General features: G+C 43.0%; 1 long non-coding RNA gene across 2 annotated transcripts in view; it reads left to right on the forward strand.

Moving 5' to 3' along the window:
- The window catches only part of LOC132342819 (uncharacterized), a 269,479-nt gene that overhangs the window by 94,754 nt on the left and 157,711 nt on the right, over positions 1–17,014 (forward strand). The window contains exon 1 of one of the 2 annotated variants that reach the window (XR_009491339.1): positions 13,670–13,735. The exons of the other annotated variant lie outside the window; for it this stretch is intronic. This is a non-coding gene — a long non-coding RNA (uncharacterized lncRNA). Of the gene's footprint in view, positions 1–13,669; positions 13,736–17,014 lie in introns of those variants that run through there. 2 annotated transcript variants of the gene reach the window in all.

Consider the following 17,014-nt stretch of genomic DNA (forward strand, 5'->3'; position numbering starts at 1 on the left):
ATCAAGTTTTAGAGTTTGAAGTACACAGGAAATATTAGTGTTCCCATTTTGAAAGACAAAATTAAGATATGAAGTTAAACAATATATGCAGTATTGTACATGTGTAGTATTGTTTTATATTGACTTTGTAGTGATGTATTATGATACTTAAAAAATGAATGCAACTGAGCTGTTCTTGAGCTCAGGTGGTGAGTTCATGCTTCTTTTCCATCTCTATTTTATCATTCTCTTATGAGCATAATTTACTTTATAATGAAAAACTACTTCAGAGGGGAAATTGACAAAGAATGAACAACTATATCAATTAATTTATAAATTATGTTTTATGGATCCAGGAAGTGGCAGGCATGATGGGAGGTGACACATACTTGACATTATTGGAACCCCTGAGGGAATTTGAATGTGGACTATAGATTAGACAGTAGTATTGTGACAATGTTGAATGTTATTTGCCCTTAGGAAATACATGTCAAAGATCTAGAGGTAAAGAAGCAAGTTGTCTCCAACTGACAGAGTACAAGTGGGATCATGTAAGGTAAAGAAAATCCTTCCTTAAGTGAAGACAAAGATATATTGGTACTTCCCTAGCACTAATTATGTATACAATAAACTAATTAAAGGCACATTTCTGATACTAGCTAAGGACAGGGTGGAGGCAGCTATTGAAGAGTTTAATGAAATCAGGGGGCATTTGTAATTTGTATCTCAGATGGAGGAGCTTTGTTGAGTGAAGATCCAGGTGTAATAATGGTATTTTTGCAGATGCTGCCTTTGCAGGCATTCCTCTGGATTTGGAGCAGTCCAGCATATGAGAGCTAAATGGGGACTTGGAGGACATGTTGCCCAACATGTTGCCTCCACGTTCTGTGGGCTCATCATACATGCTTTTCTTTATAAAACACTTACCTTAGCAAATTAGAGAGTATTTGGGATAATTCTTATGTATCTAGAAACACGAATCTCATCATTGACATTTTCTCTAGGTTGACCTTGCAAACAAGTTTCCTAGGACTGAGGAGTTTCCTGGGAGGCAGGACTCTCAGTGCTAAAGCTGGGACTGTTGGTTGGTCATCCTACTTGTTGAATCTGTCATCCAGTGCAAAAACTTTATGTTGCATTTCCCATCTGCCCTGCCACCATCTTAGTCCCTCACTTCTCTGCTGCTCTCCTTAACAGACTAGTCTCCATAACCCTATAATCTATGCTTGTGACTTCACAGCACTGCTGGTTTGGGAGAGCACGTCTGATCATGTCAGACCTCTGCTTCAGACACCTGCGAGACTTCACACTACTTGTGGGAAGAAGACACACATCCATTATATGGTCCATGAGGCCCAGCATGCCTGTGCCGCTGCCTGCCCTTGCTCTTCTTTCCCACCATCTTCTCCCCAGGCACCCCCTGTCATCACTCTGGCCTATTTTTGTCCTTCATATGTGCCCTGTGATGGTTAATTTTATATGTCAACTTGGATAGGCCACAGTACTCTGGTATTTGGTCAATATCAGCCTCAGTGTTGCTGTAAAGGTTTTTTTTTTTTTTTTTTTTCTAGATAAGATTTACACTTAAATCAGTAGACTTGAGTGCAGCAGATTGCTCTCCATAATGTGGGTGGACCTCATCTGATCAGTTGAAGGCTTTAAGAGAAAAGACTGAGGTCCCCTGAGGAAGAGGTGTTCTCCCTCCAGACTGCTTTTGAACTCAAGCTGAAATATCAACGCTTTCCAGGTCTCCAGCCTATCAGCCTGCCCTACAGATTTCAGAATCATCAGCCCTTACAATCTTGCGAGTCAATTCCTTTAAATATATCTCTTTTATTCATTGTTTCTCTGAAAATCCCTAACATGTACCCATACTCCAGGAGGAGCTTTTTCCATTTTCTTATTTATTTCTGACCTCTATGACTGTCTCAAACTTCCACACTGCACTCAGTTAAAATACTTTTACCCCCCAGGCATGGCAGTGGTGCAGACATTTATATATATGACTGTTGACGAATGCATATCTCCTTTACTCAACATGGTTTCAGTTTACCGTAGTAGATGCTCACTATATATTTGGGCTTCCCTAGTAGCTCAGACAGTAAAGCGTCTGCCTACAATGCGGGAGATGAGGGCTTGACCTCGTGAATGAATGAACCCTGTATGAATTATGTTGTATGTCTTGAGGAAACAAACACTGAGAAACACCGATCAATTCCATACCTTTTATTTTATGGTTGGGGAAACTGAGGTCTGTAAATTCAGGAGTGTGCTGAAACTGTCCATTGGTTTTGCAATTATATCCAATTATTACTCTTGTTTTGTGAATTATTTTGAAAAATACATAGTGTCTTAGATAATCAGTAGTTGTCAATCTTAACTGCTAAGCAGTGTGAAAAATATAATTATCCAAACTCAACCAGAATCACTGTCTTATCTTCATTCTCTCTTCTGGTTTGAAAAAAAAAATTAGAGTATGGTCTACAAAGGAAAAGAGAAAAGAACCCTGATTAGTAATTTTTTCTAGACTCAATCCTTGGAATACATATGAGCTTAAAAATCTATGTGATTGTCCCTTTGCTTATGTTTGAAAAATGAATGCAGAAGTCTGTTTCCCACTTACCCATGATATATATTCATTCATTCAGACAGGCATTGAAACCAGTAATTACAGGATACCTACTATGTGGAAGGTGCTTTAGCCAGCACCGAGGGGGAAAGGGCAGAAATGAATTAAGCAATTATCACCTCCAAGTTGCTTATAATCTCTTGAAAGTGGTGATATGTGTGTGTTCAGGATGACATGGAGTAGCACATTCCAATTAGGATTCTGAGTTGTATAGAGAAGAGGAAATTCACTTCCTGCTGGTGATTTGGAAAGGCAGGATGCAGGAGAAGAGTGTGGAATGAGGCTCTGAAAGATGAGTGGGGTTTGAAATGCAGATATGGGAGAGGCTAGTTAATGTTGAAATGCTGAGAAAAACAGCAGCAGTAACAGGGACAACAAAAAACACTAGATTTGATCAGGTTTTATGGCCTGGGATATAGGGGAGTTCTTTCCTTTCCTTATTCATTCATCTGTTCATTCACACAACATGTGTCTATGGAGCTCTCCCTCTGTGCTAGTCACTGAGTTAAGTCCTGATCACAGGGAGGAAATCACAATTTTTAGAGTCTCTGCTTCCAGTCTGGTGGACAAGATGAATCTCACTCAGTATTTTACCCTCCTGCCTGTACAATTATAAGCTGAGGTCAGGGCTGTGGAGTAAGGAAACATGCTGTTTGAGGCCAGCTGACAAAGAAACGTGATGTGGTGGCTTCCATAGGAGAAGAGACCCTGAAATGAGAGCCAGCTTGCTAAATGAGGAAGAGTGGTGGAAATGGGGAATGATAATAGAGCCAGAAGGAAAGTGTGTGCAGAGCCCTGTGGGGACAGAGAGGGCTACCTCGTTTATCTCAGGGGTTTTTGAAAGTCTGTCACTTAGTGCTGCCAAAACTGCCCCCCCATATAGAGTGGCTTCCCCAACTGGCTGCAGATTAGAATCAGTAAGGGCTATGTGGGGGCTTCCCAGATGGCACTAGTGGTAAAGGACCCACCTGTCAGCACAGGAGACATAAGAGACTTGGGTTTGATCCCTGGGTCTGGAAAATTCCCCAGAGGAGGAAATGGCAACCCACTCCAGTATTCTTGTCTGGGAAATCTCATGGACAGAGGAGCTACAGTCCATAGAGTTTCAAGGGGTCAGACACGACTGAAGTACCTTAACATGCCTGCATTCAAGGGCTGTGTGTGTCCGTTGTAAAGCTACCAATTTGTAACTCCTCTCCCAATGATTCCGATTCGATTGGTCAAATGTGTGGCCTGGGTATTGGTGATATTTTAAAAGCCCCTGTAAGGTGCTTCCAGTGAGCAGCTTGAGAGCCACCAGCCAGTAGGTGATCATATCACCCAGTTCTCAAATAGTTTAGCTGCTCAGGATCTTGAAACATAGACGCTGCCAGCAATCAGTCTTGTTAAAACTTACCAGTGGGATGCTGTTGTGTATAATACTTCCTAAACCATCGCTCACCAGGAGGACTTGGTTATTACTCTGAAGTTAAGCGTCTAGAAGTTGGCTATCAACAAATAAGCAATCGTGATAGAATTCACCTCTCTGACATCCTTAGGAAGCGTGAGTCACTTCCTTTTCTGTTTCCCACAGTGCTTGGGATATCACTCTTGGCATTTCTGCCTTTTAATCATCGCCCTCCTTTTTCCCCTCCTTCCTCTCCTCCCTCCCTTCCCCTTAATACTCAGGACTGGCAGCTGTTAGCAGAGTCCTTCTTGGTCCTTCTCGGTCTCCCTCATATCTCTTCCTAGAGTCCAGGACCAATTTCAGGACCTAGTTGATATTCAGTAACTATTGGGAAGACAGAGATTTTGCTGAAATGTGGGAATTGTGGCTTTTCAACACCTAGCTTGCATAGTCAAAGCGAGCCATCCCTAGACGGGGAGGTGCAGAATTAGTCTAAGTTGTTCCAAGTCCACAGTCTGACTCTGCCCCTTACTAGCTGGTGAAGGGGGACTTTATCACTACTTACCTGCTTGGAGTCTCAGTCTCCTCATCTGTCAAATGGAAAGAGTAAACTTAACTTTAGGAGAAACTGGAGGATTTAAAAAGACTAAGTTTGTAAAACTCTCTGTACAGACCTGGCAGTTAGTAGGTCCCAACAAATGGGTTAGGAAGAACTGTTAATAAAAAGAGCCATTACTAAATCCAGGAGGAGCCACACTGATCCAGTTGTGAATGCCCCGAATTCCAGCCTGGATCTTCCTGCAGGAAACGTACGCTCTCCAGCTCCAGGTTCAGTGTCCCTCCTTCATATAGGCTGTACCTGTGTTTCTTCATCCATCTGCCCTCATTTCCCACTGGATCCCCAGCTCCAAAACAGAGCCTGGCCCATCCTAAATATTCAGTCCCAGACTTGCATCATCACTGCCTCTCTGACTGATGGGAAAGGGCCTGATGCCCATGTGAAAGTCTTCACCCTGAGATGATAGCTGTTGGTGAGTCATCGGAACCTCAGTTCCTATGTGGACCATGTGGAGTTGAGTTGGACCATCTCTGTGGATCCTCTGCCTCATCTCTGAATCAAGATGACTCAAGAACTATTCTTGGTGTAAAAGATAAATTATTTCTGCCTCCATCTACTAGACTGGGGTTTGTTTTTACGAAATTAATTTGAGCTCATCAGTTTATTCATTTATACATTCACACATTCATTCATGCAGTATTTATTGAGAATCTGCAGTGTCGTGTTTATTTTACTACATCTTGTAAATACAAAGAGGAATACAGCTCAGTCCCTGCTCTGCAAAAGGCAGCACTCTATGGAGGAAGACAAAAATATGAACCTACAACTTGAGTGTAGTGTGTTGTTGTTGCAAAGTCGCTCAGTCATGTCTGACTCTTTGTGACCCCATGGACTGCAGCACACCAGGCTTCCCTGTCCTTCACCATCTCCCAGAGCTTGCTCAAACTCATGTCCGTTGAGCCAGTGATGCCACCCACCTATCTCATCCTCTGTTGTCCCCTTCTCCTCCTGTCTTCAATCTTTCCCAGCATCAAGGTCTTTTCCAATGAGCCTGCTCTTTGCATCAGGTGGCCAAAGTATTGGAGCTTCATCTCCAGCATCAGTCCTTCCAATGAATGTTCAGGGTTGATTTCCTTTAGGATTGACTGGTTTCATCTCCTGGGTGTCTGGGTATGTTCTTAAATAGATATTCCTGAGGGAGAATGATTGCCTTCAAGAGAGGAACTAAATTATTCTCATTTGAATGAGAGGGGTGTTATAGATCACAGAACATAGAGGACTTCCCAGGTAAGGTGCCATACTGAATCTATCTTGGAGAATGAATAGATATTCTCAAATTAAACAAAGTAAGGAGAAAGGAAGTGGCAAAAGGAAGCACACCAATAGCCCAGAGCTCAGAAATAGTATAGAGTGTCCTGGCAGCTGCAGACACAGTTCTTTGTGGCTGACAGCTAGGATGCAGGGGTTGGAGGAACAGGAGCTATAGTGAGAGAGTGAGCTGGGGGCTAAATCCAAAAGGAAGACTGGCCCTCGCAACCATGAGTGATTGGCTTTACGAAGACCACGCCTCAGCCAGCACTCACGAGCCTTTTGGAAAGGGAACCACCATTTGCACCCTGGGATCCGTGCCGGTTCTTCATGCTGGCAGAGTCCCAGGGCTGATTCTGGTTTGTGTCTACTGCCTGATTTGGGTGTAGCCTTCTTTGTAACAGATTTTCCCAGCTCCTTATCACAGCTCTTGCTCTTGTTATGGCAACGCACGAACATCTCAGTGGGGTGGGACATGCCTCCAGATTAGTTATCTCTGCTCCATTTCTCAGTGTTGTTTCAGTTGGCTGGACAGGGTGAAGAGGATGGGAATGCTACTGAGTATCACTGAACCTTCTTTCCCTCTCACTGAGCCGTCATGAGCAAACATTAGCCTGCTGTAAGCTGAGGTCTAAGGCTTGTGTTTGACTCCTCGTGATCCTGGATGCCCAGGAAAAATCAACTGGCTGTCCATCAGAGCAGATGACAAGGTCATGCGCTGTAATGCCTGATTATGGGCTTTGAGAGTCAGGCAGACCTGGGGTTCATATCCTGCCTCTGCCACTTCCTAGCTGTGTTTTCACAAAGTAACTTATTTGGTCTTTAAGTTTCCTCATTTGTAAAATGAGGACCATTATACCTACCTTCTAGGCTTACTTTGTAGATTTAACAGTGCAGACCCTTAAAGCACCTTGACAGTAGTTTTGTGTAAAAACATAATAGCAATCAACATTACTAAATACCTGGAGAGTTTCAGATTAGGTAACAGCTGCTTTTTCTCACCTAAATTTCTCTAAAGCTTTCCCTCTAGCACCTTTTCTCTCAGTCCGGCAGAGTCTGTGTATGTGGATTTTCAGCCCTCAGAGCCCTTATGGCACCAGGGACCCCCATGGCCTCTTTTATAGAGGGAGAGTGCTTCTTTTTCTTTCTCTGTGTTCTCAGCCCCAGTCACACGGCAGGGCCCACGGTGAGTTATGTGCGTGGATTTATGAGTAGAATAAATAAAAGAATAAGTGAAGGAGTCAATGAATGAATGAGCACACACCTCTGATTGCTCCTCATGTTTACATGCACCCAAAGGATATGCAGGTAAAATTTTTCTGGGCACTGGAGGACCCTAGAGACCACAGAGAGTTATAATCTACTGCTCTTCTGACGCTGAGACTCTTTCCAGTATTCCAACCGTGCTTGTCTGTGTTAGGGGATGGAGGGCTCAGTGCCACAAGGTCATGCTTTTCACTTTGGGGAAACTATGACTGTAAGAGAGGCCTTTCTTCTGTTACTACGCCTGCATCTGTCTTCTGCTGCAATGTGAGGTGACAGGTGTATAGACTTAGCACCTCTAGGCTACAGATGGCCAGACAGGCAAAGCCACCGTGTGTGTGCATGTGTTTAGGGGACGTCCCATATGATGGGACCCGCAAGGCCCAAAAAACTGTGTTTACTTTGTGATAGCAGTCAGAGCTGAGCAGACCTAGAAAAGTAGTTCATGCTAACCAAGTTTACAGGATATCAGTATGGGGTCATAATTTGTTCATTCAACTGTAGAACCTTCTTTTTACATTGCCAGAGTACATCTATGTGCTATTCCAGGCATGTGGGAAGTCGGCTAGAACCTCAGAAGTTCGCTTACTGTGGTGACTCTGATATCATGAGAGGTGGATGAGATGACATCCACCACATCAGAGGGTACCTCTCAGAGGATGGGATGAGGAGCATCCTCCAGGCCAAATTCTCTTTCATGAAAGAGATTCGCTATATAAATGGCCTTTAGCCTCCCTTTTCTGCTCTGGTATAGACCACGTTATCTCTGTTGCAGGACATGGAAGTTTTTTATATTCAGTGCATGCTCAGTCGCTAAGTCATGTCTGACTATTTTGTGACCCCCATGGACTGTAGCCCACCAGGCTCCTCTATCCGTGGGACTTCCCAGATGGGAATATAGGAGTGGGTTGCTATTTCTTCCTCCAGGGGGTCTTCCTGACCCAGATATCAAACCTGCATCTCCTGCATTGGAAGGTGGATTCTTTACCACTGAGCCCCCTGGGAAGCCCTTCATTGCAACATAGAATAAACCAGGTCAATGTTTTCTGCCCCTTTTCATTGTCATTGATTGAGTTAAGCAGCTGTTTCCAGTGATCGGCTGTCCCTGTAGCTGGTATTAAGGTTTGGGTACGCCAACACAGTAGCGTCATTCTCAGATACACCCTGGTCATCATGATAAACTCATACCTTCCCACATTCCCATAGCCCTCCCATTTCCTGACTTTTTGTGGGTTGAGCATGTTTACATGTGCATGATATCATTCATTATTTGAGGATCTTATCAGGGTAACTGTCAGAGAGAGAGGCAGGAGCGATAGGTTAGTTTCCTCAACCTTCCTTCTGGCCCCCTTCTCCATTTTGACTTCATCTAGTGTAGACAGATTTTCCAGTCTCTGCCCAATGAAGCACTGTCCTGCCCAATGAAATCCTTCACACTTCCTGCTTCCTCTCCTCTGAACTACATAGATTGGTGTGGCCCTATACCCATTAGTGAATCAAATCCATAGAACTGGAATCCATGTTGTGACCTGGAGTGTTCCAGGCTCATTCCTCTGCCTTTGGGAACTTCTTGGCCTTTCAGCTATAATTCAGCCTCTTGAAGGTCTGAGGTCCTGTCTTACCAGCTGCTGGAGTTGTCATCCTGTGTGACCTGACCCCAAACTCTGAGAGAGTAACATGGCAAGGATTTCTTTTGTATGGTTACTAGTGGAAGAGCTAGATCAGGAAATACAATGGCTTACCAACTTTGTCAAAGCAAATGGAAAGACTCAATAGATAATTTTATTCCAACAAACCTGGGCGTACCAAAGAGGAGAGTTGTCTTTTCATCCTAAAGTCCTGCAACTTTTAAGGTAGTTTAAAAGGCAGAGTGGTTTAGACAATAGTCTCTGAAGTCAGGTCAATTCAATTTTGAATATTGGCTCCATCACCTCCTAGTTGTGTTACTGTGGGCGATTACTTACCCTCTCTCAGCCTTAGTTACCTCATGTGTTAAATGGAAATCATAGAAAAACCTAATTCATAAGGTTGAAACAGACTCAATGAAACAATACATGCAAAGCACCTGACAAAGTATTTTGTGTCTAGTAAAGTGCCTAATAAATTACAGCTATTGTTATGATGGGCTTCCCTGGTGGTTCAGATGCAGGAGACCTGGGTTTGATCCCTGGGTTGGGAAGATCCCCTGGAGAAGGGAATGGCTACCCACTCCAGTATTCTTGCCTGGAGAATTCCATGGACAGAGGACCATGACAGACTACAATAACTGAGCTATTAGTGATTGTCAAACTGTGTTGATTATTAATGTATTCATATTTATAAAGTTTTAATTTTTTATTTAGCAGAGAAAGGTGAAACTTTATCCCTAATAACTGGTAAAGAATTGTGTCAGTGCCCACTAAGGTTAGATTGGGAAGGTTGATTTATTCACTGGTGGATCATTACAAAGTCACAATGGGTAACTTCATTGTTATCCTAAGCTTGTTGGACAAGAATGTCAAGGATTGATTTCTTCTCCATCTCAGGTCCAGAATCTTGGCTGTGTCCCTTAGGCTAGAGGGACAGCACATGGCTTGGGTAAATGAGGAGAGGGAAATGTTCTAGAAATGCAGTGGTCAGGCTCTTCATTCTCAGAGCTGCCCAGGGTCCATGGCCATCTAGGTTCCTGGCTGCCCCACGAAGCTGCCATGAGACTCTTCCTTTCCTGTTCTCAGTCAAAGACAGGATTGAAGATGGTTGGAGCCAGAAGGGTCCTTAAGGATCGTCCAGTCACACTTGTCCTAGTTCCAGATGGGTGAACTGACACCCAGAGAGGAGACATGCTGAATAGAGTTCATACATCCAATTGCTAAATTATTATTTTTTTACTTTTTATTTCCTGGTTATTTTTTTTCTGCTGCAAATTAAATGCCTACCTACTGATGTGACCAATATCTGCTACTGAATGAGAAAATGGCTCTTCCCAACTAGGAGGTGATTAATCTTGAACCCCAGCATCCTGATGAAAGAACTGAAGCAGTATAGGGAATTAGATGTGGACACCAAAAATAACTCACACATATGCTAGAACAAGAGATCCTGGAATTCTCCATATGGCATCTCAATACCAAAGAGGTCAAGAGTTGCCTTTGCCTGAAGAGGAAATCTATGGCAACAATAAACACGATCTGTCTCCACTCTAAGCAGTCCAGAGATGTCCGTCAGACATTCTCACAGCATTCATGATTAGGAAGAAGATGTATCATAGTAAGAGCACAGATTTTAGAGTCAGAATGACAAGGGTTTGAATATCTTCTCCTGATTGTGTGAACTGGTTATGTTCTCTGAACTTCTTTCCCCTTAATTTTCTCATTTGAGAAGTGTGTAGTTGCAGGTGCTTTCCAAGATAATTTGTTGCTCATAATCTGATTCCAGTTTTTTCTTTTTTTGTTTTTACTTTAGTTACTGATTTTTTTTTTCTTACAAGTCATGCCTAGTGTGATTTCAGAGGGCAGCCATGTTCATAAAAAGGGAGAGAATCTGGCCCCAGCTTCCTACCCTCATAGTTACAACCTCCTGAGTGGATCCAGGCTCAATCTGGGTGGGGAGAGGTGTGTCTGAGGCCTGGTTTCTACCCCTTTTGTTTCTGGGGAAAAGCTAGCTCTTATTTTTTGCTTCCCTTGGGCAAGCATAGAGAGAACTCAGAGGGCATGGGAAAACCCAGGATTTGTTTAATCACTGGTTCCTGAGGCAGCGCATCCACGTGTTCCTTTGTCAGGACCAATGTTTCTCTCAAATTGAGTGCATGTTGTTTTCTTCTGTCTCTAGTTCATCTTGAGATCTTTTTGTTTCTTCTCAACAACATGGCCTGTGATTTTATAATTATTTGTGAAACGTGAGAGGGTCACAGAGTTCAGTACCCAAAGCCTAATGTTTTACAGATGAAGCTGCCCAGTTAGGGAGGCCTGGCTTATCTGCAAAGTGACCCTTTAGTTCACAGCAGAGGCAGGACTTGATCTCTGGGAAGGCTGTTTTCTGCATGCCCAGATGAAGAGATGTCTGTTCTATAGATCACTGTTAGAGTAAACCAGGCTTCCTGAGAAGTGATTTGGTGTGACTGAAAAATAAGAGCCTATGGATTTGTGACTGGGCTATAATTTGGGTTGCAGCTTTAGCCAGACTATGTTAGTTCTTTGGCCATTGTCCCCATCAAGGCACTATTTAGGGTCATAGTGAGAGTCAGTAAAGTTTCATGGGTCATGAGCCTAACATTTATCCAGTGGTGGAGCCCATTAAGGGATTTAAAGGAAACTTGTCTGTTATATTGGCTAGGATGGAAGATACACTAGGGCAGACAATGAGAAAAGGTGCACAGAGAGATGCTGAGCTAATCCACGTAAGAGAGAATGGTCTGGACCATGGCAGGCATGCTGGGCATGGAGAACAGTAGACAGGCCTGGATGGGAGCAGAGGGAGAAAGAGTGTAGGGATGGGTGAGTTCCTACAGGGCTGACCTAACTGAACAAGACTCCCTTTCGTGCCTTCAATTCAAATCTTAGCATAATCTTTGATCTTTCTTCTGATGTACACTGATGCTTATCTATTCCATTACTAAGCATATCAGTTCTCCCCCATGGTGTTAATAATTTCTTATTGGGTGTTTACTGTACCAGAGTGTAGGAAGATGAAGTCAAATAAACAAGACTGCGTAATGAATTAGAAGGATAGGGCAGGGTTTGGTTAAAAATGATTCTTCAGACCCTGGCTTATAAATCAAGATGTTTGGTGGAAAAAATGCCAGATGGGAAAACTGGATCTGGGGAATGGACCTTGAGTTTAGTTTTAGTATTGTTCAAACGATCAAGGGCAGGTTTCAAGTAGACATTGATTAGAGCCAGTATGACCTCAGGTAGGTTCCTTAATATTCCTGAAAGTCAATTTCTCCATCTATAAAATACATAAACTAATCACACTTCTTGAGTCTGCTGCAGGGCTTCAATACTCTTGCTATAAAAGTGTGCATATAGTGACTAGAATCCTGTAAATCCTCAATAATATTCATAATACAAGTAGCTATTGTATTAGTTTGCTGCTATAACATAAACTGGGATTAAACAACATAAGTTTATTTTCTCCTGGCTGTAGGGGCTAGAAATCTGGGATCAATGTGTCGGCAAGTTTAGTTTCTTTTGAGGCCTCTCTACTTGGGCTTGCAGGTGACCACCTTCTCTCTGTATCTTCATATGGTCCTCTCTCTGTGCACATACCTGTGGTGTCCTTTTTTTGCTTCCAAATTTCTAGTTCTTATAAGGGCGTTGGTCGGATTGGATTAGGGCCTCATTTTAACTTAACTGTCTGTCTAAAGGCCTTATCGCCAAACCCAGTCACATTCTGAGGTCCTGGGCTTAGGTCTTCAGCATATTAACTTTTTTAGTGGGGGGCACAATTCAGCCCATAACAGCTACTGTTTCATTATTTTATATTTTATTGTCACAGGAATATGAATTTGTGCTTATTTTAGTTTGGCTCCTAAACCTTTAATTGTATCACACTTAATCACACTTATGTGTGCTTCTCTAACCAGAGAAGTTTGTGAAACACAATACTGTGTGGTCACGTAATGTGGCATTGAAATCAGATTTGAAAGGTAGCCCCAGTGAGAAGTCAGCCCCACGCCCCATGTCACTTCTTCGTGTTTCTCCATTTTTCTCTGCTTTGCATTAAGCAATAAGGCTAAATAATATTGTCATCAGTAGAACTCGCTCTGACCACCGTCTGTTTTCTTCTGGTTACAGAGATCCTTCTTAGCATTTGGAACACCCTCTCCCTCATTCTTAGTCTATCTTATTTCTGTGGGTCTGACATCACAGAAGACACCAGAAATAGAGGCATGATCCAGTCATGGCCTAAAATACAGAATATCGCCCTGGTTTTGATATTTCACTCAGGGTTTCTCCCTATAAGTCAAAACATTGCTAAAACAGAGAAGAGACACTCTACTCTCTACAGAGTCTGGGCACATAAATAATCGCTAAACCACATGCCATCTTGGCTACTTTATAGAGTCCAGGTGGAAATGCAGCCACCAAAGAGGATATCAGAACCAACAGAAGAGTAAGAAACAGCATCCTCTGAAGCCCTGTCTGAAGCCACATGAAATTCCATGACTTCTTGAGAATGGGAGTAAATAAATGCCCCCTTTGGGTTGAAACTGCATTGAGCTGTATAGCAGTCACTTGGAGTAGAAAGTCACCTGTCTCTGGAGACTGGACCATAATCTAAATGCATTTGACACAAAGACTCAAATTTTCTCAGGTGAACTAACAGATGAAAAGCAAGTGCTTCTGTGTCTAGAGGCGGATTCTCTTAGGTGAGTTACTCCTGAAACAAACCCTGATGTAAAGATCTGATCACATTCCGTGTGTGGTGGACAACGTTTCTGACACAGACTCACAGGTGCTCAGCTCTACATCCATCTCCTCCTGGGTCAGCACTGTCTTGTTGGGTCACAATCACAGTGCACGGGCGCATCAGAGACTCTGCTGCCCTCGGGTTCTCATAGAGTCTTGGAGCTCTTTCGCTCCCAGACCTTCGCTTCGAGAGATGGTACTGCTGAGAATCTCTGTTGCAGGTATCTTGCTTTGGGGTGAGACGGGAAAGGCACAGCCTTGGCTTTCTCATTTTGATGTTGTCAGCCTCTGGCCACCCTCTTCACTTATTCTGCAGTTAAGTCCAGCTTTATGTTGTCTCCGCCCGGGGATCAATTTAGGATGATTCAGGAAGCCCTGTTGGAGAGGCAAATAAGTCAGGGTTGGGGAAGAATACAATAGTGTTATTCCCCAACTTGCTGCTGAGAGAAACCAGTACTCATTCTACCTGGAGAAATCTCGGATACCATGTAAGATAGCCTTCTATGTTATGTTCCTAAGGAGCAAGACAGGGGATACTTCCCAGCATCTCCTGTCCGTTGATGGTTTAGGGTTTCTCCCTCAGGTGGTTAATTCCCCAGCACTTCTGCCTTGCTAAGCATACTCTGCTGACTGGAGAAAATCTTTGGGCAAAGATTCGGAACTGCTTGTAGTTGGTTCCATCCACATGGAGATGGGGAGTGTTGAGAGGATATAGGCAGGGTATAGAAAGTATTCGGAGAAGGCAATGGCACTCCACTCCAGTACTTTTGCCTAGAAAATCCCATGGACGGAGAAGCCTGGTAGGCTGCAGACCATGGGGTTGCTAGAGTCAGACACGACTGAGCAACTTCACTTTCACTTTTCACTTTCACGCATTGGAGAAGGAAATGGCAACCCACTCCAGTGTTCTTGCCTGGAGAATCCCAGGGACGGGGGAGCCTGGTGGGCTGCCATCAATGGGGTTGCACAGAGTCGGACACGACTGAAGCGATGCAGCAGCAGCAGCAGAAAGTATTAGAGTCAGGTGGTGGCAATCGCCTTAGGCCTTGGTAAGTTTGTGGGATTGTGATGGGCACAGATATGGAAATCTAAGATATAATTAAAGAACAAAATGAAGAATAAAAGAATAAGAACAAAGATGTAGACATAAGAACACGAAAAGTACCTAATGGGGCTACTTATGAAGTTGACCGGTCAGAGTATCTGAGAATCATCCTATAAGAATGGCCTAGTGGTGTATGGCAAAACCAATACAATATTGTAAAGTAAGTAGCCTCCAATTAAATAAATTTATATAAAAAAAAGAGTGGCCCAAACCAAATTTTAAAGGGCACAGCTCAAGAAAAAAAAAAAAAAAGCTTGTAATGTAGTTTGATTCATACCCAGACCTTAAAACCTTAAAAGAGGTATCATTCCCCATACTGATTTAGAGAAAGTTTTCCTTTGGAAGTAGTCAAAGTAAAATCTCCCCAAAATTTGTCATAAGTTTGGTGTACAATATGTTTCAGTGTCACCTTACGGTGGCTCTCGTAGACTTTCTGAAGGCAGTGATCTTGACCAAATTCCCTTCTGTGTGTATAGCATCTATCTCAATATCTGGTACACAGATGGTGCTTGAAGAATTTGAGATAAAGGAAATTTGCATAGATGATTCATAAGACCCATAATTGTACCAAAGCTGTCTTTCACGCTGAGAAATTGTATCAGTGTTGTTTCTCAGTCCTCTCACCTGTGGAGGGCTCAGGGCGATTCTATGCAGGGCTCATTCTCAGCTATTAATACAAATCTCTTGCACCATGAACGATCAGATTCAGAGTGGCTTAGAGTAGATGCAGATTTTACATAGACATGTGATATCCTAAATGTGGAAACACTTTAAGGTTGTGAGACTGAACAAAACAACAGCACCTAAGACTTGCAAACAGGTTTTCAGACATCTTATCCCTAGTAATACTCCTTGTCTTGAAGTTGACTTCTGGATTAACACAGCCAATCCAGCTTTGTTTTTATGACTAGCATTTTTTTTCACACGTCTTCTCTGCATCTTTTTATTTTCAATCTATCTGGGTTTACCAGGCCACACGATTCACTGTTGGTGGGGCTTATAGTTGAACCCAGGTGTTCTGGGTTCCCGAAATGCAGACCCTTCCTCTATTTCCACAGCCTTTGTCTTCCGCTAAGTATCACATGGTCTTATAGAGACCACATCAGGTCATATAGACAAAGATACCCTTCCAGGTGTGAACTTACCCACTTCCTGTGCTGATAATTTCTTTCTTCCCAGATCTGCAGAGTTTGGTACAAGATGAGGGCCAAACACTTAAGTTGTGTACGTCACTCTTGCTAATGAATCAGACCTTCAATTGATGGCTTTTGGTCCATTATTACTTTCTCTAATAATGTCTAATTTATACATTTCTCACAGGTCTTGTAGGTTAATTTACCAGGGGGGAAAAAGTGAGTAAAAACCTATTAGTCTTTTCTTTTTTTTCTGCTTCAGAAATTATAGACTTGGATGTTTCTGTGAGGCGACATTAATAATGCATTTATCATTTCAAGCCCTTAACCTCTTAAGTTCTTCAAACAGAATTAAAAGAATCCTGAACTACTAAATAATTGCATTATGCGGCTGAATGGAGAGAGTGAACACCTCTCAAATGACACTAATCGGTCTATCCTCCTCCTCACAGCCTCACCACTCAGAGTGGGCTGGATGCTGTCAGTCCACTTTGTTTCTGCCTCACAGCTTCTTTGGAGCGTCTCACCAGTTAGGTACCAAGGCTTCTTCCTCTAGTCAGCTCTAGACCACCAGCCAATTTCTTCCCCCTGTAAGCAAAAGGCCATGCAAATGAAGTGCAGGCATAGTTAATCACACAACTTCCCTTTGTAAACACATCACTCTGTGATGTAAACACATCACTTTTTTATTCTCTTTTCTCCCTCTGCTCTGGTAGTTGTTTGGAGGCATGAGGATGTTCTCACAGGGCTTATGCTTCAGGGTGTATCATTTCGTCACTGACTTCATGGCCCAGCCAAAGATCATCTAGGTTCAAGGACTGAAGACCATCACCTTCAGTCTGCCCTGAAGTCCTGTCCCACCCACTTTTTATACCAGTGCTGATCAAGGCTGGGACTGTCCTATGAAACTGATTGCCACCTTCAAAGGGAATCTGGAATTAGTCTTGCTACCCTGGAGTATGTATCTCCACTTCAGGATAGGAGCACATTTCAGCACTCATCTGCATCTGCTTTTTCACAATCCCAGTTTTCTCCCTCCCTGAATACAGGGCTGCTGGGTTGATGCTCAAACTCCTTAGCAGTTACCAAACCCTGATATCCCTTCCATCCATCCCACATCCTGGCTAACTGTAAGTACTCCATTTCATTTAGTAGAAAATTGAGTAAGTGATTAATAGATGAGGCACGAATGGATGCCACCGTACCCATATTGCCTGCCCAATGATAGCTGTTATACTACTGTAACGTGTGAATACAAATCC

The sequence above is a fragment of the Bos taurus genome, chromosome 18 (assembly GCF_002263795.3).
Source record: "Bos taurus isolate L1 Dominette 01449 registration number 42190680 breed Hereford chromosome 18, ARS-UCD2.0, whole genome shotgun sequence".
In the NCBI taxonomy this organism is placed as follows: Eukaryota; Metazoa; Chordata; class Mammalia; order Artiodactyla; family Bovidae; genus Bos; species Bos taurus.